Source organism: Tenrec ecaudatus, chromosome 14 (assembly GCF_050624435.1).
Source record: "Tenrec ecaudatus isolate mTenEca1 chromosome 14, mTenEca1.hap1, whole genome shotgun sequence".
Classification (NCBI taxonomy): Eukaryota; Metazoa; Chordata; class Mammalia; order Afrosoricida; family Tenrecidae; genus Tenrec; species Tenrec ecaudatus.
This window is the reverse complement of record NC_134543.1, coordinates 117,627,885-117,653,875: the sequence shown is the minus strand read 5'-3', so window position 1 is coordinate 117,653,875 and position 25,991 is coordinate 117,627,885. Positions and strand designations below refer to the sequence as shown.

The window sequence follows — 25,991 nt, the reverse complement described above, 5'->3', positions numbered from 1 at the left end:
AATCACCTGTCATATGCAGAAGGTCAACCCTGCTTGCTGAAAGCCAAGAGGACTTAAAGCACTCACCGATGAAAATCAAGGTCGACAGCCTTCAGTGAGGATTATACCTCAACACAAAGAAAACAAAAATCCTCACAGCTGTAAGCACTGTCATGATAAATGGAGACAAAATTGAAGTTGTCAAGGACTTCATTTTACTTGGGTCTGCAATCAATGCCCAAGGAAGCAGCAGCCAAGAAATCATTGGGCAAATGTACTTTAAATAAATTATTTAATGTGTTACAAAGCATTTTCCCAATGACTAATGACACTGGACATCTTTGCATGTAACCACCCACAGGCCATTTGTATATCTTCTTTGGAGAAATGTCAGTTCAAGTCTTTTGCTCATTTTTTGATTGGGTTGTCTTTTGTTGTTGAATTTTTAAGTTTTGTTGTTTTTAATATTCTCACCATAAAAACTTAGCAGTGATACAATTTGCAAATATTTCCCCCATTCTATGGATTATTTTTCCACTTTCTTGATGCACAAAAGTTGTTTGTTTGGATGAATTCAACTTATCTATTTTTTTCTTTTGTTGCTTGTGCTTTTGGTGGTGTATTTAAGAATCCATTGTCTAAGATAGGCTGGATGAACTATCTGGAGGAAAAACAACGGGACCGACAGTTCCAGAGGGACATGGGATTGGGGGAGGCGGGGGGAAAGGAAGTGGTGTTAACAAACCCAGGGACAAGGGAACAACAGGGGATCCAAATTGGTGGTGAGGTGGGAGTGGCAGGCCTGGTAGGGTATGATCAAGCATAAAGTAACGAACAGGTATAGCTGTAACCCAGGTGGGGACGGAGCATGATAGTGGGACTGGAGGAAAGTCAAGGGAAATAGAGGAAAGAGCTAGGAGGCAAAGGGCATTTATAGAGGTCTAGACAAAGACATGTACATATACAAATATATATATGAGGATGGGGAAATAGATCTATGTGCCTATATTTATAGGTTTAGTATTAAAGTGGCAGAAGGACCTTGGGCCTCTACTCAAGCACTCCCTCAATGCATGAATACTTTCTTCTATTAAATTGGCATTCTGTGATGCTCACCCTCCCGACACAACTGCTGAAACCAAAGCGGGTGAACAAGCAAATGTGGTGAAGAAAGCTGATGGTGCCCGGCTACCAAAAGAGATAGTGTCTGGGGTCTTAAAGGCTTGAAGATAAACAAGCGGCCATCTAGCCCAGAAGCAACAAAACCCACATGAAAGAACACACCAGCCTGTGTGATCACGTGGTTCCGAAGGGATCAGTTAACAGGCATCAAAGAACAAAAAAATCATATCCCTGGGTGCACACCTCCATGATATGATCACCGAGGACAAACGGGTGCATAAGCAAATGTGGCTAAGAAAGTTGATGGTGCCGGCTATCAAAAGACATAGTGTCTGGGGTCTTAAAGGCTTGAAGGTAAACAAGCGGCCATCTAGCTCAGAAGCAACAAAGTCCACATGGAAGAAGCACACCAGCCTGTGCGATCACAAGGTGTCAAAGGGATCAGGTATAAGGCATCCTCAGAAAAAAAAAATCTTACCAAAGTGAATGAGGGGTAAGTGCAGAGTTGAGACTCGAAGCCCATTTGTCGGGTTCTGGAGAGAGATCTCCTTGCAGAGGGGTCTAGAGGAGGAGATGAGTCAGTCAGGGTGAGATGTAGCACCGATGAAGAATAGAGCTTTCCTCCAGTTCATAAATGCTTCCTCCCCGCCAACTACCATGATCTGAATTCTACCTTGCAAGTCTGGAAAGAGCAGAGGATGTACACTGGTGCAGATAGGAGCTTGAGTCACAGGGAATCCAGGGCGGAGGATACCTTCAGGACCAGGGGTGTGAGGGGTGATACTGGGAGGCTAGAAAGTGAGTAGGTTGGAAAGAGGGAACTGATTACAAGGATCTACATGTGACCTCCTTCCTGGGGGATGGACAACAAAAAAGGGGGTGAAGGGAGACGCCGGACAGGGAAAGATATGACAAAATAATAATTCATAAATTATCAAGGGCGCATGAGGGAGGGGTGAGCAGGGAGGGAGGGGTAAAAAGAGGACTTGATGCAAAGGGCTTAGTGGAGAGCAAATGCTTTGAAAATGATGAGGACAAAGAATGTACGGATGTGCTTTATTCAACTGATGTATGTATGGATTGTGATAAGAGTTGTATGAGTCCCTAATAAAATGTTTTTTAAAAATTAAAATCTTATGCGTATCCAAAAAAAAGAATCAACTGTCAAATACAAGATCTTGAAGATTTACCTTCCTATGTTTTCTTTTAAGAATTTTATGGACTTGGCTGTTATATTTTTGGGGTCATGGAATTATTTTGAGCAAATTTCGTGTATGTGTTCACCTTCATTCTTTTGTATGTGAAAAGCCAATCGTTGCGTCATCATTGTAAGGAGACTCTTCTTTTCGTCACTTCTGTTGGAAGCATCTGTTTATTTCTGGTTTTACAATTCTCTCTCTCTATTCAATGCTAGATAGACACAAATCTATAGCTGTGTATCTTGTACATTCTGCATTTTTATACGTAGTTATTTTTATACGTAGCTATTTTTAATGAAGAGAAAATACATTTGAAATATTTGGGAGAAAATGTATCTTTAAGTAAATATTTTTTAACATTTTGGAGAATATTTTCTAATTGAGGGCGAACAGGTGAAAGGAGTCACTAAGACTCACTACTCATCGTGAGCCCCTGGGGGTGTCAAAGATGGTAACTGGTGACGGAGTAGAAAGCCCAGTCTTTTTCCTGCGGACATGCTGGTGATGGCAAACTGCCGACCCTGCAGATCACAGCCCAACGCATAACCATTGCACCACTAGGGGTGGCATCAAACATAAATGTTTACTTTTGTTCTTGGAAAGGAAGACAAGCAACAACTCCCAGAAGAAAGGCATCAATAGGCTGTGAACATGCCCTTGATGGAGGTCATCTCTATAAACCCTGTGTTCATCAGTGTACAATGGTGAATGAGAGGGAGTGCGACAAGCTAAGATCATTTTTCGGGTGACTGAAGCTCCATAGCCATTTTCGAGAAAACAATCCAGTGTGGGGGTGCTAGGTTGATTGTCTTTTTGCTGTTGAATTATGAAAGTTATCTACATATCCTGCAGAGAAGAGCCTTAAAACACGAGACCAGAAGTGATGACTCAGGCAGAGCTGATGGAAATGAGAGTGTGTTCTTCGGGGAGGCCTCAGTGGAGAGAAACGGAGTAGACAGGAGGCAAGCTGGAGACTATTTCTGTGAGGAGACCTGGGAGGATACTGGCTGAGCTGGTAAGGAGTGTGGCTTGCAGCATGACTGGAGAGTTCCAGCGTGGGAGACAGTCTGGAGAAGCAAAGGCCTTGTTCCTGGGTTCTGGAGGGTTAGGAACAAAGGAATGTGTCTGATGAGGCAGATGACTAATCCCAGTGGCTGATGCCTTGAACAGAGATCTCTGCATTGGGAAAAGGCACTGTCTCTACGGAAAGGTGAAAAGTTCGGGGTGCTTTATTCCAAAGTATTGTGAAATCATCTTTACCATTTGCTTCCACTGTCTAACCGTGTAAGAACTAACTGATCTCCAGATTTCTCTTTGCCCTAGTGAGTTCTACTTGTGTATTGACACCACAGTGCACCAGGTGAAGCACTGGTGGAGATGGGATGGTCACAAAAGGGTGTTAAGATCACGGGTCTTTGGGTGCTGTCAAAATTACTATCTTCGTATTACAGACATAAGGGAGGGAACTGTAATGAGTTGTAAGTGATTAGCCAGCCTAAGTCTAGTCTGAGTCTCTGGCCCGTTTCTCACAAGTGCTCTCTGACAATTATGACACAGGCTAATTGCAAGGCTATTTTTAAATTTAAGTGAATCAATATAGATATCCGAGTGGGAAGAATTACCTGCTGGCAACCTTATTACTAGAAAGTATAATAAAGTTTTAGCATCTTGCTTAATTTCTCAAAGATTCCAAAAATGAATCTTTCAAGAACCCCTCCACCCCACCCAAGCAATTTTTCTGATGATAAATTACATTAATATTTTTATATCAATTACAAAAATTGAATCATTTTTTTAAAAAATGCAGGGTCATTATCATCATGGCCTTATGGGAATTAGATACACTCAGCTGCGTAAGCAGGGTACATGATGTCCAACCGGTCTGAAAGGTTGAGGAAATCAAACGTCAGTCAATGTGATTTAGAGATATACAAAGAGAGTTACCAGAAAGGAAGTCATTAGCAATTTATTTCAGGTGTAGATTTTCCTTTCTATTTTTGTATTTAAGCATAACTATTGATAATCAAGAAAGATTAGTTGTTTCTAGGGTGAAGGTGGGGGGAAAAAGCAACCAATTACAGTAAATCAGAAGAATCATTTTTGGCAGGGAATAATGACTGGTAGGACTGGTGCATGCTTATTTAAAAATTCTAAGAATTTTAAGGCGACCATTCCACCCATCCATTCTTTCCTTCCACTGCCATGCACTGTTGAGGATGAGAGAAACAATAACGAGTGGGAGATGGTCCTTTATTTACAGAACTCAAGTGAAGCATGAGGGGCTTTATAAAGGCAAGATGAGCAAAGTGTGGCATCTACTGTTCCAAGTACTTGTGTGCCTGATAAAGCTCAGTCCTAGGCCCAGGCCCCGGCCCAATGCTATTGCATGGAATGGCTGCCAACACAGCAGCTGCAAAGTCACAGTTACATTATCGTAGCAACAGTCAGAGAACAAGGTGAAACCAAGACGACAACCACAGTGTTGTGGTTAACGGGCACAAAGAAAACATGAGATCAAGACACAACCGTTTTTGAGAGATAAGTCCTCTAGTAAATGCATAAGGAAATGGCAGAAGTAGGCACTTTTTTTTGGAAGTTTTAATTCATTCTCAAACGACAAGGACCCTTTAGCGGATCCCCCTCGCTCCCATTTTTGTTGCTGCTGTTTGTTCTTAAGACTTGAGACTTGCCTGGGTTAGAGCTTTGATTTGGAAAGGGATACAGGTGTTGAGAATCAAATATTTGGAAATGGAAGACACACTTCACTGAAGACAAATGGGTGCATACGCAAAAGTGGTGAAGAAAGCTGATAGTGCCCAGCAATCAAAAGATATAGCATCTTGGGACTTAAAGGCTTGAAGGTAAACAGGCGGCCATCTAGCTGAGAAGCAACAAAACCCACAAGGAAGAACACCAGCCTGTGTGATCATGAGGTGTCGAAGGAATCGGGTATCAGGCATCAAAGAACAAAAAATCAAATCATTGTGAATGAGGGGGAGTGCAGATTGGGGGCCCAAAGCCCATCTGCAGGTAACTGGACATCCCCTAACATAAGGGCTGGGGCGAGGAGACGAGCCAGTCAGTGTGTAGTGTAGCAATGATGAAACATACAACTTTCCTCTAGTTCCTAAATGCGTCCTCACCCCACTATCTTACAAATCTGGCTAGACCAGAGGATGTACACTGGTACAGATAGGAATTGGAAACACAGGGAATCCAGGACAGATGGTCCCTTCAGGACTGGTGGTGAGAGTAGTGATACCGGGAGAGTGGAGGGAGGGTGGGATAGAAAGGGGGAACTGTTTACAAGGATCTACATATATCCTCCTCCCTGGGGGATGGACAACAGAAAAGTGGGTGAAAGGAGACCTTGGTCAGTGTAAGACATTAAAAAATAATAATAATTTATAAATTATCAAGGGTTCATGAAGGAGGGGGGGAGGGAAAATGAGGAGCTGATACCAAGGGATCAAGTAGAAAGCAAATGTTTGCAGAATAATGATGGCAACAAATGTACAAACGTGCTTGACACAATGGACGTATGTATGGATTGTGATGAGAATTGTACAAGGCCCCAGTAAAATGGTTTAAAAATAAAATAAAACAATTTTAAAAAGCGGCTAGAGTTTTGATTTGTTTGGAAGTTTCTCACATTATCAATTCTTACATTCTTTTCTTATATCCTTAAAAATTTCAATCATTCATGCATGCATGTATGCACTTGTACATTGAGGAGCCACAGACAACCCACCACCATCCTTGCTCTCCAGGAGTTCAATCTGGAAGGACAGGCAACACTTAGACAATCTCCATACTGGCACCCATGGTTAAGACATGGTGGGTGAAAACAGAGTATAAGGATTAACTCAACTTCTCAAGAAAGGTGTCGTAATTGAGGACACTTTTGAGCTTGGTTCTGAAAGATGGGTTGGAAATTTCCCCTGGGGAAAAAATGGCAAAGAGCTCTCCAAAGAAAACAATCTTGGTTTCTACCATTTGTCTACATGTCTAATCACTCCTAGAGCAAAGGGTTGAGGAAGGCAAATCTTCAACCTCTGGCCAACTTCTGCTTTCCCCTTTTTCCTTCCCAAGAATAGCCTCTGTCTATAGATTCTTTCTTAGCTTCTTCTACTCTGACAATCTAATAGAAACCATGCTTTCCTCATGGTTTTGTCGCAGAATCAAAGGATTCTGATAGACACATTACAAAATCGTACGTGCTCTACTGCGCTACTTGTCAAGACAATATGCCTGGATCTAGCAGGTGCTCCTCGTTTTTCACAAGGTAATTTTAGAATCTGTAGAGCATGTACATCTATGGTGGTGTGTTTTTAACTCTTTGTGCTGGGGACTGGGGAGGGGAGAAGATGGTTTGACGTCACCTGAAGTCATCACCTGTAAGGAGCTGGTCATCTCTAATATCAACTATCAATTGGCCGCTGTAGTTATGGCCCTATCATCTAGGTTCTGGTGTTGGACAGCTGGACATGGGTAGAGTTTCACTGTAAAGGGTTTCTACATTTAAAGTATTTAGAATAACATTTTAAATTAAAATACAGTTAGACATACACTGACTTATCAGCAACATAATGTTCAAAAGAGAAAATACTGAAGTTGTCAAGGATTTCATTTTCCCTGGACCCCAAATCAACCCCATGGAAATAGCAGTACAGGAAGGAAAGGATGGGTCATGGTGGGCAAATCTGCAGCACAGAGTCTCTTTAGAGTGGTCAAAAGCAAAGAGAGCTCTTTTAGGACTAAGGGGCACCTGACCCAAGTCATGGTATTTTCCACAGCCTCATATGCACATGAGAGCTGATGCATAAGGAAGATCAGAAAAGAATTACTGTATTGCATTTTTGTCTATCTATCTTCCTTTTTAATTTTATTGAAAGCAAAAGAATTATCAAGTGTCTGCTTTGTTACTACATCTTTAAACTCCTTCGCTTGTCATGTTCTGGGGTGAGCGGCTAGTGGAGGGCAGCAAAAACAACCTAGGGAAAAGGCTTGCGATCGAGGTAGTTTCAGCTTGGGTGAATGGAAGGCTCAACTGCTATCATTGGGGCCACGTCTCTCCTTCCATCGGCGTTGACTGATGCTGACGGTGAAGACTGGTGCCTGTATCCTGGACTGCCAAAAGCACAAACACATCTGTCTTGGCAGCGGTGCAGCCAGAATCCTCCTTAGAACCAAGGATGGAAAAAACTGCCTTACAGACTTTGGGAATGTTAGAAGGAATCTGTTCTTGAAGAAGGGCATCATACTTCGTAAAACAGAGGGTCAGAGGAAAAGAGGGTCCTCAATGAGATGGATTGACACAATGGCTGTCGCAGTAAGGATGACCGAGAGCAGCCAGCCAGTGTTTCGTTTTCCTATACATAGGGTCACTAGGAGTTCAAGTTGTTTCCATAGCTCCTAACAACAACAAAGTCCTCCACACTAGCAAAACAACAAAACAGCTTTAATTTAAAAATTACCAGTATATATTGGAGCATCCGTAAACTTCTTGCCTTAAAAATAATTGGTGTTTAGTGGGGTGCTTTAAACAAATGAGAGAGAGAAAATATAAATAGACAAGGCTATAAATTATGTGATGCTTTTGTTGCCTGAGCTGATTAGCAACCTACACGCAAGTACATTACAGTCATAATGTATAAAACCAAAGATGCTTCCTGGATCTCACTGTTCTTGTTGGACTAGAAATAGCAACTCTTTCATGCACAGCCCACTGCAGGAGACAGCTTTCTAATATACTTTCCATGTTCTACGTAGGGGTTCTAGAAGATGGTGGGATGCAGGGCACATTATATATTATTGAGATAGCTGGGGAAATAGAGCGCTTTTTAATACAAACAAACTCAGAAGCAAAAGCCTGCAGTGTGATAGTTAAAGGAGGAGCTAGCTATTCGTCTTTCAGTAGGTATAGTCTAAAGTACCTTTTACATTCTCTGGTGGCAGTGCTGGAAGACAGAAGTAAGGGATGAAACTAATAAGCTCTAATCTAGCAGATACAGAATGCTGGGCCAAGAACTGACTATAAAAAGGCTTTGCCAACCAGGGATCCAGGAGTAGAACTCAAATTAAAATGTGAGAGCTCTGGTTTTCTTTTTGGAATGACCCGATTCCTCCCTACAAAGACACAGCGACCTAGGGTGCTCCTTGTCTACTTCTGCTGGCCTTCTTTAGCTTTATGATCAATGTAGTGGGGGTGAGGCGGGGCGGGGGGGTTGGGGGAGAGATAGTAGGGTTTTTATGTGTGAGGTTTGTTTTGTTTTTCAAACCAGTATCTTGAGCACATCAGCCGAGAATGTTCCTACATTCTGGAAAAGGTAGCCATGCCACCAAGGAGACGATGCCACCAAGCAGCAGGGGTGTGTGTTCCCCTCCAGGCCTAGGTGACAAGCATCACGAGGGAGGCTTTACTGGGAGGGAAGAGTCAAAAATTGACCAAGATGATGAGCTGTCTTCACATAGTCGAGGGGAACAATTGCTGGAGGCTGGTGAGGCAAGGTCTCAGGAAATTTGAGCGTGATGCTTTGCTCTCCAGCTTCAGCCCTTCCCTTTATCGACAGTTGCTCTGTACAAGGCAGGCTCACTCCATCGCCGGGGGTAAATGAAAGCCCAGACGGAGGGTCCACAGAAGCGTCATCCATCTGCGACGTGGGCAGGGCTGTTGCATATTAGCACAGAGCTCAACGAGCAGCGAGAGGGTTGTTTGTGTCTGGGTGATGTTTGTGGAGTTCCAAACCTGGCCCCAGTTCCCTGAGGTCTAACTAATCCAGTAATGAACCGAGACAGGTTGATAGGCATTGTTTCCACCCAATTCCCAGACGGTTATGTTCTGGGAAGATATTTTCAAAATTGGCGGAAGGGGGGTGTGGGGGTGGGTGGGGTATAAATGGAATGGGGCCCCGTTCAAAACTGACAAATCTCATTGTAAAATTTGCAATCCATGAATTAAGTGGGTGATGCCTTAAACAATCCCTCCCGCCCCCGTTACTCCAGCTATCTTCAAGAAAGCATGATCGTTTTATTAAATACCCTGTAGAACACTAGACTCGAAAGGCTGCTTTATCTTATGCGATTTTTCTATTTCATCTAAGCTGTATGTATGCCGCTGCGGCTTCAAAACATCTGGGCACAGCAAATTTTTTTTCTTCCCTGCACCTGCAAGGGTAAGTACCCACATAAACAAAAAAGAAATTAAATCTTCCGCAGAGCTGGGGGTGGGGGGAAAGAACCCAACCAAGCATGAAGCTCTGGGGAACAGGAGGACAAGTACTGAGCTGTAAACAAGCTTGAGAGGGATTTAATTCTTGTGACAAGTGCCAGCGGTGGCATCTCACACGGACTCAGCATATGCGCACATTTCAGAGAGGAGCCACAGAGGATTTAATGCAAACAGAAAATAAGGAAGGGGCTATAAAAGAAGCAAAGTCTCCCAGCGCATCAGCTTCTCCTCGTCTATAAATAGCCAGGCAAATCAGGATGAGCTAGCGTTGTAATTAGCTTGATTTTCAGAATACATATATTTTTGCCACTCTGCAGAGATTTTTCAGTCTCCTCCCTGCTCTTCATAATTACAGATGCTGCTCCAACCTCTGCCAAGGGCTGGGGGTGCCATGTGATATTCGCCAGGTGGTGGCTCTGCTGCAGAGAACATTACCAAGTTTCCTTGGTTGGTCCGGTTGTGTCATTTAGGATCCAAATCAAAATGTATGAGGGCAGCCATCCATCATCCGGTGACAACCACTGCTTCGCTTTTGCGTGTGACTTCCAGACTGTGGCGCGGTGGGGCCCTTCTACAGTCGCGTAAATGACTAAGATCCTGGGGTCACTGCATAGAACCACAGACGCACATGCGAGGGAAAGATTCGACGCCAATTCTGGTGAGGAACCGGAAGCTGGACCCTTTCCAAATGTGGAAGGCCGCGTTTGCGATCCCCACTCGCCTTGTGTGCTCACAGACCAGAAGGAAGTATGGGAATAGGGGTGGATTGAGGGATGATTCTTAAAAACAGACAGTGGGGTGGCAGACCGCGCAAGCTGCCTGCCAAAATCCTTCTCCTGAGTTAATAGGGGACAAACTGGGGGTCTGCAGGCCAAATCCAGCTCGTTTGCTGTCTTTATACATACAATGGTGTGTATATTAGAAGCCAACCTCGCTTTGTACCATTGAGCTTTCACGCTACAGCAGCAGCTTCAAGTATTTTCTACCTAAAAGTTTGCAGACCTCTCATTTATATTAATAGAGCCTCATTTTTACTGGGAAAAGCATGGGTGTTGGGAGTTTTATTTTTTTAAAATCATTTTCTTGCAGCTATGATCTAGTCCTGTCTAAGGAGATCCAGAAGAAAGGTAGTCTGTTCAGGCGCCGTGAAAGCTATTGCTTTGTTTATAAAACTGGCACCTGCCATTTGCCCTTCTTCTTTCTCCTTCTTCCCGGTGTGTGGAATGACTATGCAAACATTTGGGGACCTAGCTCCCACTGATGGAGCACGAAAGCCTGCTCTCCTGACAGTGAGAATGAAACTAATATTTTAAGGGTAAGAGCAAGAACCTGTATCACCACAGAAGGTTCTGGATAGAGTGTGAGAAAAATGTGGAACAAAACTCAAAATCATTGATCTTGATAAAACTTAATGATCTGGGAGAGATTGGTTGTTAGTCCGGGTAGACTAGAGAAACAAATCCATAGAAAACTCATATGTGTGTAAGAGAGAGTTTTATATAAAGGGTAATTGTACATTAAGGAAGCATGCCAACCCAGTCCAGTCTAAGCCCATAAGTCTGATATTAACCAATAAGTCTGATACCAATCTATAAAGTCCTCTTCAGACTCATGAAAAACAATCAATGATGTTGAATGCAGGACGATCACAGACCAGTGGGTAGAAAGTCTTTGGATCCAGTGGCGTTGTAAGCATCTCAGCGCTGGCAAAAGTCTCTACGTGGCTGCTCGGGTTTCAGAGGTGTGGTTGCATCAGGGCATGTCCATGTGGCTTCTCCAGCTCAGGGCACTACTGTAGGTCCATGTGTCTTGTCAGTTGCAATGTCTTCCAGGGAGTGAGCAGAGAAAGAAAGTCTCCCATCTCCAAGGAAGAAAATACAGGATTTCCCACAATTTTCAGGAGAAGGCCATGCCCACACAGAGGCCTTATGGGTTATGATCTGATTGACAGGCTAGACTCCACCCCTACACTCTTAATCCTCAAATTGACAAACTATTTATAATTACCACACTGGTAGAACCTCTGAGGCTATGGCTTTGAACATGGACCTGAACTCATGCACACTTCTCTCATCCCCCCACCCCCACCCCAGGCTCAACAATCACTAGCCCATAAGATGAACAAGGAGCCCTGGTGGCGTATTTGGTTGTGAGTTAGGCTGCTAACTGCAAAGTCAGCAGTTTGAAACTACCAGCTGTTTTACAGGAGAAAAGTGAAGCTTTCTACTCCTGTAAAGAGTTAATCTCAAAAAACCAGCAGGGAAGTCCAGACAGAATCGACTGGATGGGAGCAGATTTGAGGGTTCCTGTTTTGGGTAAGGTGAACAATACACCAGGGAGGTACACACGCCTTAGAACAATCAACCATAGAAGTTCAAAAGGGCAGGTTAAAGCTCAGACTGCAGGAAGGGATAGGAGAGAAAGTGAATGAAAATGGAAAATATGGAGGAAGTGGGAAGAGTGCTGTTACATTGTGGACATTGCAATCAGTATCATGAGACAAAATGTGTATGCATTGTTGGATGGGCAAATGCATTCCCTTTGTAAACCTTTACCCAAATCACAATAAAAAGTGAAGAGGGAAAAACGATTGCGAGCCTGAGTCCTTCCGTTTTGGGCAGCCACTGTTTAGTCCCCTTACTAGGACTTCTATTACTTGAAAACTAACCTTGATGCTATGGATAAAAGTACAGGGTGTGTCAGAGTATGACACTGCCCTCTCTGTCCTACTTCAATGCAAACATTCTGCCACTAAGATGAAACTCTCTAGTCTTGTAACGGAATTTCTAACAAACCATCAATGTTAGACGGGCACTTGCATCATTTTTGATGAATGGCATAAAACTTTTACAATGCATTTTGTCTATGTTGGAGGACAAAAGCTTCCAGGACCTCTTTGCTAAGTGTCCTCCAGCTTTATAGGAGGTGCTGTCAAATATATTGCTGTTATTGTCCATTGCCATTGAGTCAGCCTTGGCTCAGGGCAGCCACAAGCTACCTGAGAGTAACCTTATGTGGCGGTGCAACTCTCTCTGCCTTAGTGGGTAAGCACAAGTGAACCTGGGACGTGAGAAGAAAAAGTAGAACTAGTTCTGTATCTGAAGTGTTCTCCCCTTAGTACCTTAGTCCTGCTCTCCTCTTTCCGTCCTTCCCTTCCTCCTCTTCTTTGCTGCTTCTCCCAAGCTTCATGCTTCAGGGAAGTAGGGGTAGTGAGAAAACAGAAAAGTGGAAAGAGTGTGAGATCATACAATAGTCTTCACAATTTCATTTCCTCACCTCACTCGATAAGCCTACATCCATTAATGTTTTATCTCCAAATAAGGCTCATTGTTGAAGGCAAACAAGCAGCCATCTAGCTCAGAAGCAACAAAGTCCACATGGAAGAAGTACGCCAGTCTACGTGATCACAAGGTGCCGAAGGGGATCAGTTATCAAGCATCAAAGAACAAAAAAATCTTATCATTGTGGGCTCACCTCCCATATATGATCGCTGAAGACAAATGGGTGCATAAGCAAATGTGGTGAAGAAAGCTGATGATGCCTGGCTATCAAAAGATATAGTGGGTCTTAAAGGCTTCAAGGTAAACAAGTGGCAATCTAGCTCAGAAGCAACAAAGCCCACATGGAAGAAGCACACCAGCCTGTGTGATCACAGGGTGTTTAAGGCATCAGGTATCAGGCATCATCAGAACAAAAGATCATTGTGAATGAGGGAGGTTGTGCAGAGTGGAGACCCAAAGCCCATTTGTAGGCCACTGGACATCGCCTTACAGAAGGGTCTCAGGGAGGAGACAAGCGAGTCAGGGTGCGATGTAGCAACCATGAAATATACAACTTTCCTCTAGTTCCTAAATGCTTCCCTTACCCCCCTCCCCACTATCATGATCCCAATTCTATCTTACAAATCCGGCTAGACCAGAGGATGTGCACTGGTACAGATAGGAACGGGAAAACTCAGGGATTCCAGGGCGGATTATCCCTTCAGGACCAGTGGTGAGCGTGGCGCTACCAGGAGCGTGGAGGGAGGGATTACAGGGATTACATATAACCTCCTCCTTGGTGGATGGACAACAGAAAAGTGGGTAAAGAGAGATTTCAGACAGTGTAAGATATGACAAAGTAAGGGAGGGGAGTGGAGAGGGAGGGGGGAAAATGAGGAGCTGATGCCAGGGGCTTAAGTGGAGAGCAAATGTTTTGAAAATGATGAGGACAAAGAAGGTACAAATGTGCTTTACGCAACTGATGTATGTATGGATTGTGATGAGTTGCGTGTGCCCCCAATAAAATGATTTAAAAACAATAAGGCTCATTGCAAGTAACAAAATGGTAGCTTCAATATGGACATTGACCAGACCATTCCACACTAGATCCACTTCCTGTTCTAGGCCTCAGTGGTGCAGCAAAAATCCTGAAAGAAAAGTATGGGTGGATGTTGAAATACCAATTTTTTTCTCTCATAAAATCCAAAGGACAAAACCAAAGAAAATATACAGTCGAAAATTTTATGGAAGGATGTATTCTTCCTTAGAATTCTAAAAATTCTACAATAAAATATCTCACTTTATATGAAATCTATGTTGATTTTTAAAGTACAAAGAGGGCAAAATACCAGAGTTGCATTCTGTCTTGTAGACTTCCAGCAACCATGCTAGCGAAGTTTGGAAGTCGCACAAATGTGGCTGAATATGTAAAGAAATACAATCAGAATATATGAGACAATTGGTATCTTGTATCTTCGTAGCTGAAAGCAATAACTTTTCTCCCCTTCTCTTACAAATGTTCTCAGATCCACAAGTCCCTGAAAGCTAAGCACCACCACCTGAGGACCCAGCCACCTGAGCATGCATCTCTGAACATATAACTTCTGGCAATATTTCTTGAATTTAAACAGCAACAACGAAACTAGAGTTGGCAGATTCTAGAACTAGGATGACAAAGGTAAGCAGAGCGTCTCGTGGAAACCAGTGAAACCTGGGAACGTAGAAGAACACTCGAGTTTGCATCTCTAAGGTAGGTGAGGTCCAGGATTCCCAGCCCAGTAGGCACATGCACTGTGTAAAAATCAGAATCTGTAACTATGATGATATTTCACAAATCAGTTTAATAAATTGACTCCTAGTTCACCAAAAGGTAGGTCATAGAGGTTGCAAGTGTGTGCAGGAGGGCCTCTGGAGGAGGCTGCATGGCTAAGACCTGAGGGTTGAGAGCAACCCCTGGCTGGCAGCCAGCAAAAAATTCAGTCCTATAATTACAAGACAATAAATTCTGCCAACAACTTGGATTCGTTTAGAATCCCAGCCTCAGCCAATACTATCCATGTCATGCTCAGTCAAGTGAGATCCTGTGCAAATGATCCCAGTAAGCTGTTCCCAGATTCCTGTCCCATGGAAACTATGGGATGAACGATTGGGGTTGCTTTAAGATGCTAAGTTGATGGTCCTTTGTTACATAGCAACAGAAAGCTAATACAGCCATATAAACCCAAAGCTCATCGCTAATGACCTTCATCATAGTGTGGGGCAAATGTTTCCTTTCCTGTTGGGAAGCCTGGCCTATTTCTTGCAATTTTACTCTTGATAAAAAAGGCATACAAGGGTTCATAAAAACGGCTTCATCTGCCGTAGACCTTATTCATTTACTCATTCGTTTTAAATATATTTGAGCGCTTCTCACTGCCAGGAATGCTTCCAGGCACCACATTAGCTACCAGAGCTCATATTTCCCCTTTTCCCCTATAGATACCATCTCCATATTTTCTCTATGCCTTGAGAGCATCGAGAAGCTCGCTCTGAGTCAGTGCCCCCAGTGGGGTCACCTGGGAACGCTCTCTCTGGTCAGTGGATTTTTTTGGTAAAAGCAGTTTCACTTGAACCTTGTTTTTCGGTGATGGCCAGTTTAAGAAAACAGGCTGTGAAATTTGTTTCCCACTCGGGAAAAATGCTGCAGAAACTGTTGTGATGTTGAACATAGATTATAAAGACAGCGCTATGGGAAAAACTCAAGTATACGAGTGGTTTTCTCGTTTCAAAAAAAGTGAAATGTCAATTGTTGACAAACCTCATTCAAGACATCCATCAACTTCCCCGAATGGATGAAAATGTTGACAAGATTGGTGCACTTGTGCTCAAAGACCGATGACGGACCATAGAAGAGAAGGGGGAGTTCTCTGGACTACCTTGGAGCTTGGTTCAGAGAATTTTAACGGAAGATTTTGGAATGAGAAGGGTCTCTGTGAACTTTGTGCCTGAGGTTCTGACTGACCAGGAAAAAGAGCATCAACTGGAAACATGCCGGGCTTTGAAAGAACAGCTCAAAGCGACCCTGACTTTTTCTGGTCATTAATGGTGAGGAGACATCGTGCTATTCTTACGACTTTGAAAGCAAACAGCTATTTTGATGTTTAAGTATCCATAATTCAATTAGATCAGCGTAATCGTGCAATTGCTGTAGCCAACACTTTCAAAATATTTTCTTTTTTCTTGAACTCTTTGATATCGGCTCTCCTTTGACCCCTCTCTCCACTGCCCTACTCTCACCCCCAGAAACCCTTGTTGTTTTTCTTGCCATTTGTTTTTTTGTTTATATGAGGAGGATAGTGTATTTGGAGTTTGTTTCACCAGGTCAGACAGTTAATCAAACTTTCTATTTAGGAGTTCTGAAAAGATTGCATAACAGTGTGAGACAAAAAAGGCCTGATTTGTGACAGCAAGGGGACTGGTTTTGCCACCACGACAATGTACCTGCTCAAGCAGCCATCTCAGTGTGCCTCTTTTTGGAAAAAACAAAACAAAACATGCCTCTTTTGTCCCACACACCTTACTCACCTGACCTCCATCTGTACAACTTCTTTTAGTTTCTGTGAATGAAGAGGGACATGAAAGGACAGCATTTTGACTATGTAGAAGAGGTGAAGAAAAAACAAGGGAGGTGCTGTCAGCTACCCAAACAGAGGAGTTTGAAAAAAGTTTCCAAGAATGGGATCGCAGATTTGACAAATGTATTAGGTGTAATGGAGATGATGAGGCTGTTTTATAATTAAACAAAATTAATATAGCTTTATTTGGGGGGAGTTCCCTTTGGTGGGAGGGCAGAATTCACAGAACATGCTCAATAAGGGCAGTTTGATAGCTATTTTCAGTAGCTATTATGATCAACTAACATTATTCTCTAATAATTGCTATTAGTAGAGAGGTAGCTGTATTGGAAGGTCTCAAACATCGCAACACAAATGACAGAATCACAGGACTAAGTCTGGAGTACCAGGAGGACAACTTTGAAAGGGAGAATAGCCTTGTGAATACAGAGCTGGTACATTTTCAAAAGAAACTCCACTCAGATCAGTGGCCGGTCACCACATGTATTTGAGCTTGAGAGAAATTAAAGTTGGATTGAATGAGATAATGCTCAGGTAAGTCTCTACTGTGTGTGTGTGTGTGTGTGTGTGTCTTACTCTTTCCAGTGACCTCAAGCACAGAAAACCAGTGAAAAGTGAGTTCATTTTTGAGGATTACTGAGGATGGTGTTTGAAAAGAAAATTACATATAAATGGGCTTCCAAAAGTTCGTGGAAAAATGGAATTGGAAGATTTGGGAACTTTCCCATGAATTTTTGGAGGTCTCCTTAGATAAGGTGCTATTTCATTTTTTAGTCATCATTCTTGATAGGAAAGCTTAAATGCACCTAGGCACAGACCACTGTAATTGACAAAACTGACTTTTCAGCTCTAAAGCTCATGTCAAGAAAGGGGTGGGTTCCAGGTCTGTACAGACAATTCAATAATTTTAAGAATGAGTTTCATCTGTCCCCTTTCCAATGGCCAAACAAGAACAGGCAGGAAAGACTCCTCCCTCCTACACATTTCCCCCTTCATCTTTAATATTTCTTACAGGAAATACATTGTTAACTGAGGTCAAATAACAAGTTCAGAATTGTTTCAACATCAGGACTCACCGTGTCATTTCCCACAACAAATCCACACCAGAAGATAATTAGATTCCGCGCCAAGCTCATGGATGCGGTCTTATTCCACTGATTTCTATTCTCTGTGGAGATGCAGACCCAACATTATAGCCTGAAGAGTGTTTTATGGATGTTAGTTTCTTAATTCTCATGAGAGAATTCAAATAGCCACAGCTGCTATGCTTATCAAAGTGTAGCTGCAAACATCTGCACTGTATTTCCCAATGTTTTCAGACCTCCTATGCGTGCTTAAAGGCAATGTGACTGAACGATACTCCTAGACAGTGGAGCTTTCTATCCGGAGCTTATTGGAGATAGAGAAGGTGGGAAAAAGAGTGAGTTCTATGATGCAGAGGTAATTAATATGCTTCTGGGGTGCATCCTCATCTATGAAAATGAGGAAGTACACAGGTAAGAGCTCCATTGTAAGAACTGTGGGAAATGGGAAACAAATTTGAGAAAGAGATAATGAGTCCCTTTTGGCATTTCCACGAACGCTCCGTGACCTGCCCATGCTCCCTGGCTGCCTATGTCTATTAAAAGGGCCCCTCCCCCGCACATCTGCTTCCTATTTACCATCTCTTTCAGCCCAAATGGGATGGAATTCTAACAACGCCAGGTAGCAGGCATGTTAATTTGATGATCTAATAATAGAGAAAATGCCTTGGTATCTATGAAGTACACAATGCAGGTTTGAGGAGCCTGGGGTTTGTCTGATTCTCATGGCAAGAATAACAATCATAAAAGCCAGTCCCGTGGGAAGATCAGAAAGACCAGAGCTCCTCAAGTTATACCTGCTTACCGTGGGTGAAGAATCAGTCCAGGAGAGACGTATTACCCCATTGACGAGAATAGAGACTCTCATTTCTGCAGTCTGCACAACGTCACACACTGGCATTTTTAAAAAGAGGTTCTCTGGACTGCAGCCCTCATCATGGATTACAACTCAAGGTAAAGAAAACCAAATTAAAAAAAAAAAAAGAAAACCAAATTCTTCACACTGGACCAATGGACAACTGAAATGGTAAATGGGTAAAAGATTGAAATTGCCAAGGATTTCATTTTGCTTGGATCCATAATCAGTTCCTGCAAGCAGCAGTAAAAAAACCAAACATTGTACTGCACTGGGCAAATCTGTACAAGACCTCTTTACATTATTAAAGATCCAACGAATGTATAAGGGTGCTTTACTCAATTGATGTATGTGTGGATCGTAATAAGAGTTGTATGAACCCCAGTAAAATGATTTATTTAAATAAATAAATTTTCAACAACAAAAGAGAAAATGTAAATTAAAAAAATTATTAAAGATCAAGGATGTCACCTTGGACTCTAAGTACACCAGACCCAAGCCAGGGGATTTTCTTTTTAAAAATCATCCTATTGGGGGCTCTTACAGCTCTTATAACATTCCATACATTAACTGTATCAAGCATATTTGTACATATGTTGCCAACACCATTTATAAAACATTTTCTACTTGAGCCCCTTGGAAGAAGCTCCTCCTCTTTCCCCCCTCCCTCCCTTGTGGATTCTTGATCAAGTATTTATTGTTGTTTTGTATCTTACATTGTCCATTGCCTCCCTTCATCCACATTTCTGTTATTCGTCTCCCCTTCCGTGTGTGCGCGCGCGTGGGTGCTATATATCCAACCCTGTGATGGGTTCTCCCTTTCTCACCCTTCCCACTCCCTGATCATCCCTCTACCCTCATGATACTGCTACCCCCACTACTGTTCCCGAGGGGTTTATCTTTGATATCAGCAATGATAGTCCTGGTTTCAAAATCTCTTTTGAATCTGGTTTAAATTTCTAGCAGCACCCTGTCAATGGACTGCTGCAACAATTTCTGAAGCATCTGGCAAAATTTTACTTGTGTGTGATATTAATATCCTTAAACAATTTGTGGATTCTGTTGGATCACCTTTCTTTGGAATGGGCACAAATAAGAATCACTTTCAGTTGGTTGTCCAAATAGCTAGCTGTCTTCCAAATGCCTTGGCATTGACAAGAATGCTTCCAGCATTGCATTCATTGGTTGAAACATCTCTGTTGGTATTCTGTCATTTCCCAGAGCCTTATTTATTATTATTATTTTTTTAATTTTTTACCACTACCTTTCTTCAGGGTAGCTTGGATTCTTTTAATGCTTCCTATATGGCCTTTTCTTATTTTGGAGCTGCTTCTTCTCAAGTGTGGGGGACCATCCTCCACAGCCGAATGGCTCCTAGGAGGTAATTGTGTGATTGAAGGGTAAATTAAAGACACATCGGACAGGGCATGCAAGTGCTCACCTCGCCCGTGGAAACCAGAACCAGAGGGGGTAGGGAGATGGATTCACTCAAGCAAACACATCATACCCATATGTGTTAGAGCAGCAGTTCTCAACCTGTGGGTCTTGACCCCTTTGGAGATCAAAGGACCCTTTCACAGGGGTTGCCTAAGACCATTGGAAAACACATATTCCGACAGTTGTAGGAACTGAGACACCGCTCCTCTATCTGTCCCCAGGAGGGTCCGCCCACACGCAGATACGCCCACATACGAGTACCCGGCATGATGATATCATCATGCCAACACCATCACATACACCCCATACAAATACAGGTGCATGTGACAAGGTTGGTGCCATATTGTACCTATGTGGACCAGTCACACATGTGTATAGAGCAGTTACAGTGTAGAAAGTAGCTGTTGTGTTGAATGCAGCAATATTGGAGATAAAACGACACTTCATGAATTATAATTACTGGGTAAATGTAAAATCATGTACTGTGAAATCATCAACTACAGCAAAAAAGAAACCTGTACCATTGACTGAACTATCCCATGCATCATCTTTTGTATTATTAAATCTATTGTTATATATTATTTTCATTAGCAAACTATCCCATGACAATGGATCATGTAGACAAGAATATTAAGAAGAGAAAATATAATGAGGATTTTTTACAGTATGTTTTTACCTCAATAATTATAGCAGGAATTGAGAAACCACAAGATGTTATTTGTTATGAAGTTCTATCAACCAAACCTATGAATAAACTAAAACGCCATTTTGAGAGCAAGCATCCGAGCTGTGTCGACAAGGATACCAACTATTTTAGAAGCAAAGCTGATGGACTCAAGAAAGTCAGACCTGACACTGGTGGCAAGTACCACAAAGAAAACGTAGCAGCCGTTGAAGCTTGATCTTTGGTGGCACTCAGAATCGCCAGAGCTATAAAACCTCACACCATTGCTGAGGATTTACTGTTGCTAGCACCAAAGACATTGTTCGAGTTATGATTCGAGATGAATTTGTTATGAAATTGAGTGGAATGTCTTTAACGACACTGTCCACAGAAGAATAGATGACATGTCTGTTGGTATTCTTGTTCTGGTAATCAAGGAAATTAAATCTGCTCTACGTTCAATATTTAGTATCCAGCTTGATGAAGCTACAGACACTGTCAACTGTTCACAGTTGTTGGTTTACGTGAGGTGTATTAATGATGGCAACTTTAAAGATGAGTTTCTTTTTTGAAAATCTCTTGAAATGAAAAGTACTGCACGTGATATATTTGACAGTGTTGGTTCATTTCTAAAAGAGCATAAGATCTCCTGGGAAAGGGTTTATGGTGTTTGCACAGATGGGACTCCAGCTATGCTAGGATGTCGTCTGGATTTCAATGTTTGGCACTGAATGAGTCTCCAAGAGTCATCAGAATTCACTGTATGATTCATTGGCAAATATTAGCAATGAAGACACTGCCACAAGAGTTACAAGGAGTCATGAAAAGTTTCATAAATTCTGTCAATTTTGTAAAGATGAGCACTTTAAATAGTTGACTGTTTTCACAACTGTGCAATGAGTTGTATGCACCAAATAATGCTCTACTTCACAGCGAAGTGAGATGGTTGTCTAGTGGAAAAGTTTTAAAAGGTGTTTTTTAGTTTCGTGATGAACTCAAAACGTTATTTAATCAGAAAGCAAGTCGTTCGAAGAACTTTCATCGAGAAAAATGAACTACAGAAAAAAAGCTTACTTGGTTGACAACTTTGTCATCTTGAATGAGTAAATTGATCACTGCGAGGACCCAATACAACATGCCTCGATTTGTCTGAAAAGATCCGATCATTCCAAATGAAACTTTAGCTTTGGCAAAAAAAAAAAAAAAAAGGATGAAAATAATATTTACATGTTGCCTGCCTTATCTGCTTTCTTTGAGGTACATGACATTGAGCCAGACGAAAGGATTACGATGACAATTTCTGTGAAAGAGCACTTGCACATGCTTGCAGACGAAATTTCATTGTGCTTTCCAAATCTACCTGACACCCCATCTGCACTTGCCAGAAGCCCATTCACAGTCAAAGTTGAAGATGTTCCTGAGACAGCACAAGAGGAGTTCATAGAACTTATTGACAGCGATGCAGTGAGAACTGATTTCTCTACAATGCCAGTTACAAAATTCTGGGTCAAGTGTTTGCAGTCATAGCATGTTCTGTCTGAGACTGTGTTGGGCCTTCTTCCATTTTCAACAACATATCCTTGTGAATCAGGGTTTTCTAGCTTGTTGGTTATCATGTCTAAAAACAGAAGTAGACTTGTGGAAGATGATCTTCATTGTGCTCTTGCAAAGACTACCCTGAGAATGTTTGATCTGGTGAGAAAGAAGCTATCTCAACCTTTGCACTGATGTTGGCTTTTTACACACACTGTCACAAAATGTAGCCACGTAGTTTACTGTTGTTATATTAAGACTGTTACCCATGCTACAACATGCTTCAAGACAAAATTTCATTTATTTGTAAATAAAAATAAATATTTCAAAATATATAATTACATATTGTTTTATGATAAATCACTATGCTTTAATTAAGTTTAATTTGTAACAATGAAAATGCATGCTGCATATCAGATATTTACATTGTAATTCATAACAGTAGCAAAATCACAGTTATGAAGTAGCAATGAAAATAATGTTATGGTTGGGGGTCACCATCACATGAAGACCTGTATGAAAGGGTCACAGCGTTAGGAAGGTTGAGAACCACTGTATTAGAGGCATACATGTAATGGGAAGGGACATGCTAGGGTACACACGTGACAGGAAGGTACAGAGTAACAGGATGGGGTGGGTTCTAGGGTTAAGATGGCAGCCTAACCTTGGTCATTTCTGAGTTGACTTGACCGTAACTTTCCCTGAGCTCTTCTCCGGGGGAACAATCCATAATCCTTATCAGAAGGGAGTGGGCGGTACTTAGGGTGGGGGGGTATGATTGCTCTTGATGGCAGACAACCTTCAGGCAAATAGTCATCAAGCAGGTAACCTTCAAGTAAAACCATGTGTTTGCAAGCAGCACCTTAAAATTGGAATTATTAAGGGGAATAATTATTACAGGGTTATCATGGGGAATAACTTTCACTTAGGAGAATGAGATTTCCTCCACCAAAATCTACCTCCCAAATAGATCTATGTACATATGTTAAATATTAAGGCAGCAGACGGACATCGGACCTCCGCTCAATACTCCCTCAATGCAAGAACACTTTGTTTTAATAACCTGTCCTTCCGTGGTGCTCACCTTCCCAACACGATCACTGAAGACAAATGGGTACATAAGCAAATATGGTGAAGAAAGCTGATGGTCCCCAGCTATCAAAAGATGTAGCATCTGATGTCCTAAAGGCTTGAAGATAAACAAGCAGCCATCTAGCTGAGGAGCAACAAAGTCCACATGGAAGAAGTACACCAGCCTGTGTGATCACGAGGTGTCAATGGGATCAGGCATCAAAGACCCAGAACAAAAAATCATATCATTTCGAATGAGAGGGACTGCAGAGTGGGGACCCAAAGCCCATCTATAGACAACTGCACATCCCCTTATGGAAGGGTCACAAGAAAGAGATGAACCAGTCAGGATGCAGTATAGCACCGATGAAACATACAACTTTCCTCTAGTTCTTTAATGCTTTCTACACACACACACACACACACACACACACACACACACACACAAAATCATGACCCCAATTCTACCTTACAAATCTAATTAGACCATAGTATGTACACTACTACAGAGAAGAGCTAGAAACACAGGGAATACAGGACAGATAAACCCCGCAGGACCAATAATGAGAGTAGTTATACCAGGAGGGGAAGGGGAAAGGTGAGGAGAGAAAGGGGAAACCGATTACAAGGATCTACATATAACCCCCTTCCTGGGGGACGGACAACAGAAAAGTGGGTGAAGGGAGACATCAGTCAGTATAAGACATGAAAAAAAAAGATAAATTATCAAGGGTTCATGAGGGAGGGAGGGAGGGAGGGAAGGAGGGAAGGAGGGTGGGGAAGGTAGAGGGAAAATTTGAGGAGCTCATACCAAGGGCTCAAGCAGAAAGAAAATGTTTTGAGAATGATGTTGACAACAAATGTACATTGACACAATGGATAGGTGGATGGATTGTGATAAGAGCTGTATGAGCCCCCAATAAAATGATTTTTAAAAAATAACTATAGAGTTAAGCACACATCTCAGTTCAGGGCACCCTGTGAACATGAAGCTACACATAGACCCTTATTAATTTAATTTTATTTCATTTACCCTTCCAACTATGACCTCACACACTTCCTGCATCCTCACCAACAATGACATCTTTGACTCTGTAATTTTTCCAAAGTTACAATGTTAAGTGATATCTTATTTCCCTGTGTGAATTTCTCATTTATATGTTTAGCTATTTTTCTTGGCATCTCTTTTATATTTATAAGTTAATTATTTTTCTTATTTGATCATTTCAAACATACTTTCTTAGTGTTATCCACTTATTAATTTTTTTCATAGCATTCTTCATCAAATAGAATTTCTAATTTTGATTTTTCTTTTTAAAGTTATGACATATTGTTCTTTAGGTCTGGTTAAAGAAGTTCTTTGACAAAGGAAATTTTGTTAAAAATTCTTTGCTTAAGGGACAAAGATACTCTTTCACAGTTTCTTCTATTGCTTTATCATTTTAATATCTTAGATTTAGGACTCATCGATCTGTAGTTCCTGTGTGTGGGTGCACACATGAGCACACTTATGGTTTAAGATTCAGATTTGGTTTTCTCTGAAGGCAAAAGAACTTCCAAAAGTTCATGAAAAAATGGAATTAAAGGATAATGTAATGTTCCCGTGAACTATTTGTAGTCCCCTTGTAGTGAGCAAGTTACCTCAACTCCCCTTTTGATATGAAGTTCTAGCTTTTTTTTTTTTTCACTAGATGAGCTTATTTATTCCAGGCTCTTTCATTTCTGACTGGACTCAGACTTGGAGGTGGAAGCCCTCAGCGAGGACAGCCTCCATCACTTGGCAATCTGTTCCTGCCGCTTCTCCTTGGCCTCCTTCATTCTCTTGGCCAAAAGCTTGGCATATTCGGCGGTCTCCTCCTCGTTTTTCTTGGTGCGCTGCTTCTTCAGGGCAATGCGCCAGCGCTTGCGCTGCAGGATCCGCAGAGTCACAAGACGCTGAATCTTGGGCGCTTTGGTCCTGGGTTTCTTGCCCTTTGTTCAGTGGCTTTCTCACAACGTACTGGCGGACGTCATCTTCTTTAGAGAGATTGAAGAGTTTGCGGATTCTGCTGGCACTTTTGGGCCCCAGGCGACGAGGCACAGTTGTGTCAGTCAGTCCTGGGATATCTTTCTCCCCTTTCTTTACAATAACCAAGTTGAGAACGCTCAGATTGGCATCCACAATGCAGCCTCGGACAGTTCTGCGCTTCCTCTCCCCAGTTCTCCGTGGTCTGTAGCAGGAGTGCCCCTTACTCAGCAGCAGGCGGACACAGCCGTGGGTCAAGACACCTTGCTTCATGGGAAAACCTTGCTTGTCATTCCCGCCGCTGATGAGGACGACATAGCCCTTCCATTCATCGCCCAGCGCCTCCGCGGCGACCTGTGACCATTCGCTTCTCATAAAAGGTGCGAAGTTTGCATTCATCGTCCACTTCAATGAGTTTCTGGCAGCCAGTGGCTGGGAAGGAGATATTCAGCTTCATGGTGAAGCAGCCGACCGCGAAGTTCTAGCTTTATCAACACTTTATTATTATTCAACACTTTATTATTATTTGTATAATATTTTTATTGACCTATCTTACTCATTCCAATATATTCATTCTCTTTTATCCAACAGCCATTCATCCCGGGCCGGGGTCTATTTCTAAGGACTCTGTTCTGTTCCATTGGTCTGTTTATCCATCGACAGCATTACCAAAATGCTTTATAATATTTATTATTTCTGAGGAAATGGATGTCACCGACCTCCATCCTTCTCTTTAAAAACAAATGGTTTTATCTGTAAACCTTATTTTTCCAAATACATTTTTAGAGTGTTTGTCAAATTCCTTAAGAAATACTTTTGTAATTTACATGGTGATTTATTTGTATTAATAGTTTGATTTAGGGAGAATTGACACCTTAAATATTTAAATAATTTCTGCACTAATGGGAAAAATATTTATTTAGGTTCTTTTTTACACC

At 42.0% G+C, this 25,991-nt stretch overlaps 1 pseudogene; it reads right to left on the bottom strand.

The window, feature by feature from the left end:
- Window positions 1-24,750: 24,750 nt before the first annotated feature.
- On the bottom strand, window positions 24,751-25,522 carry LOC142426030 (small ribosomal subunit protein eS6-like; annotated as a pseudogene).
- Between the last annotated feature and the right edge of the window lie 469 nt (window positions 25,523-25,991).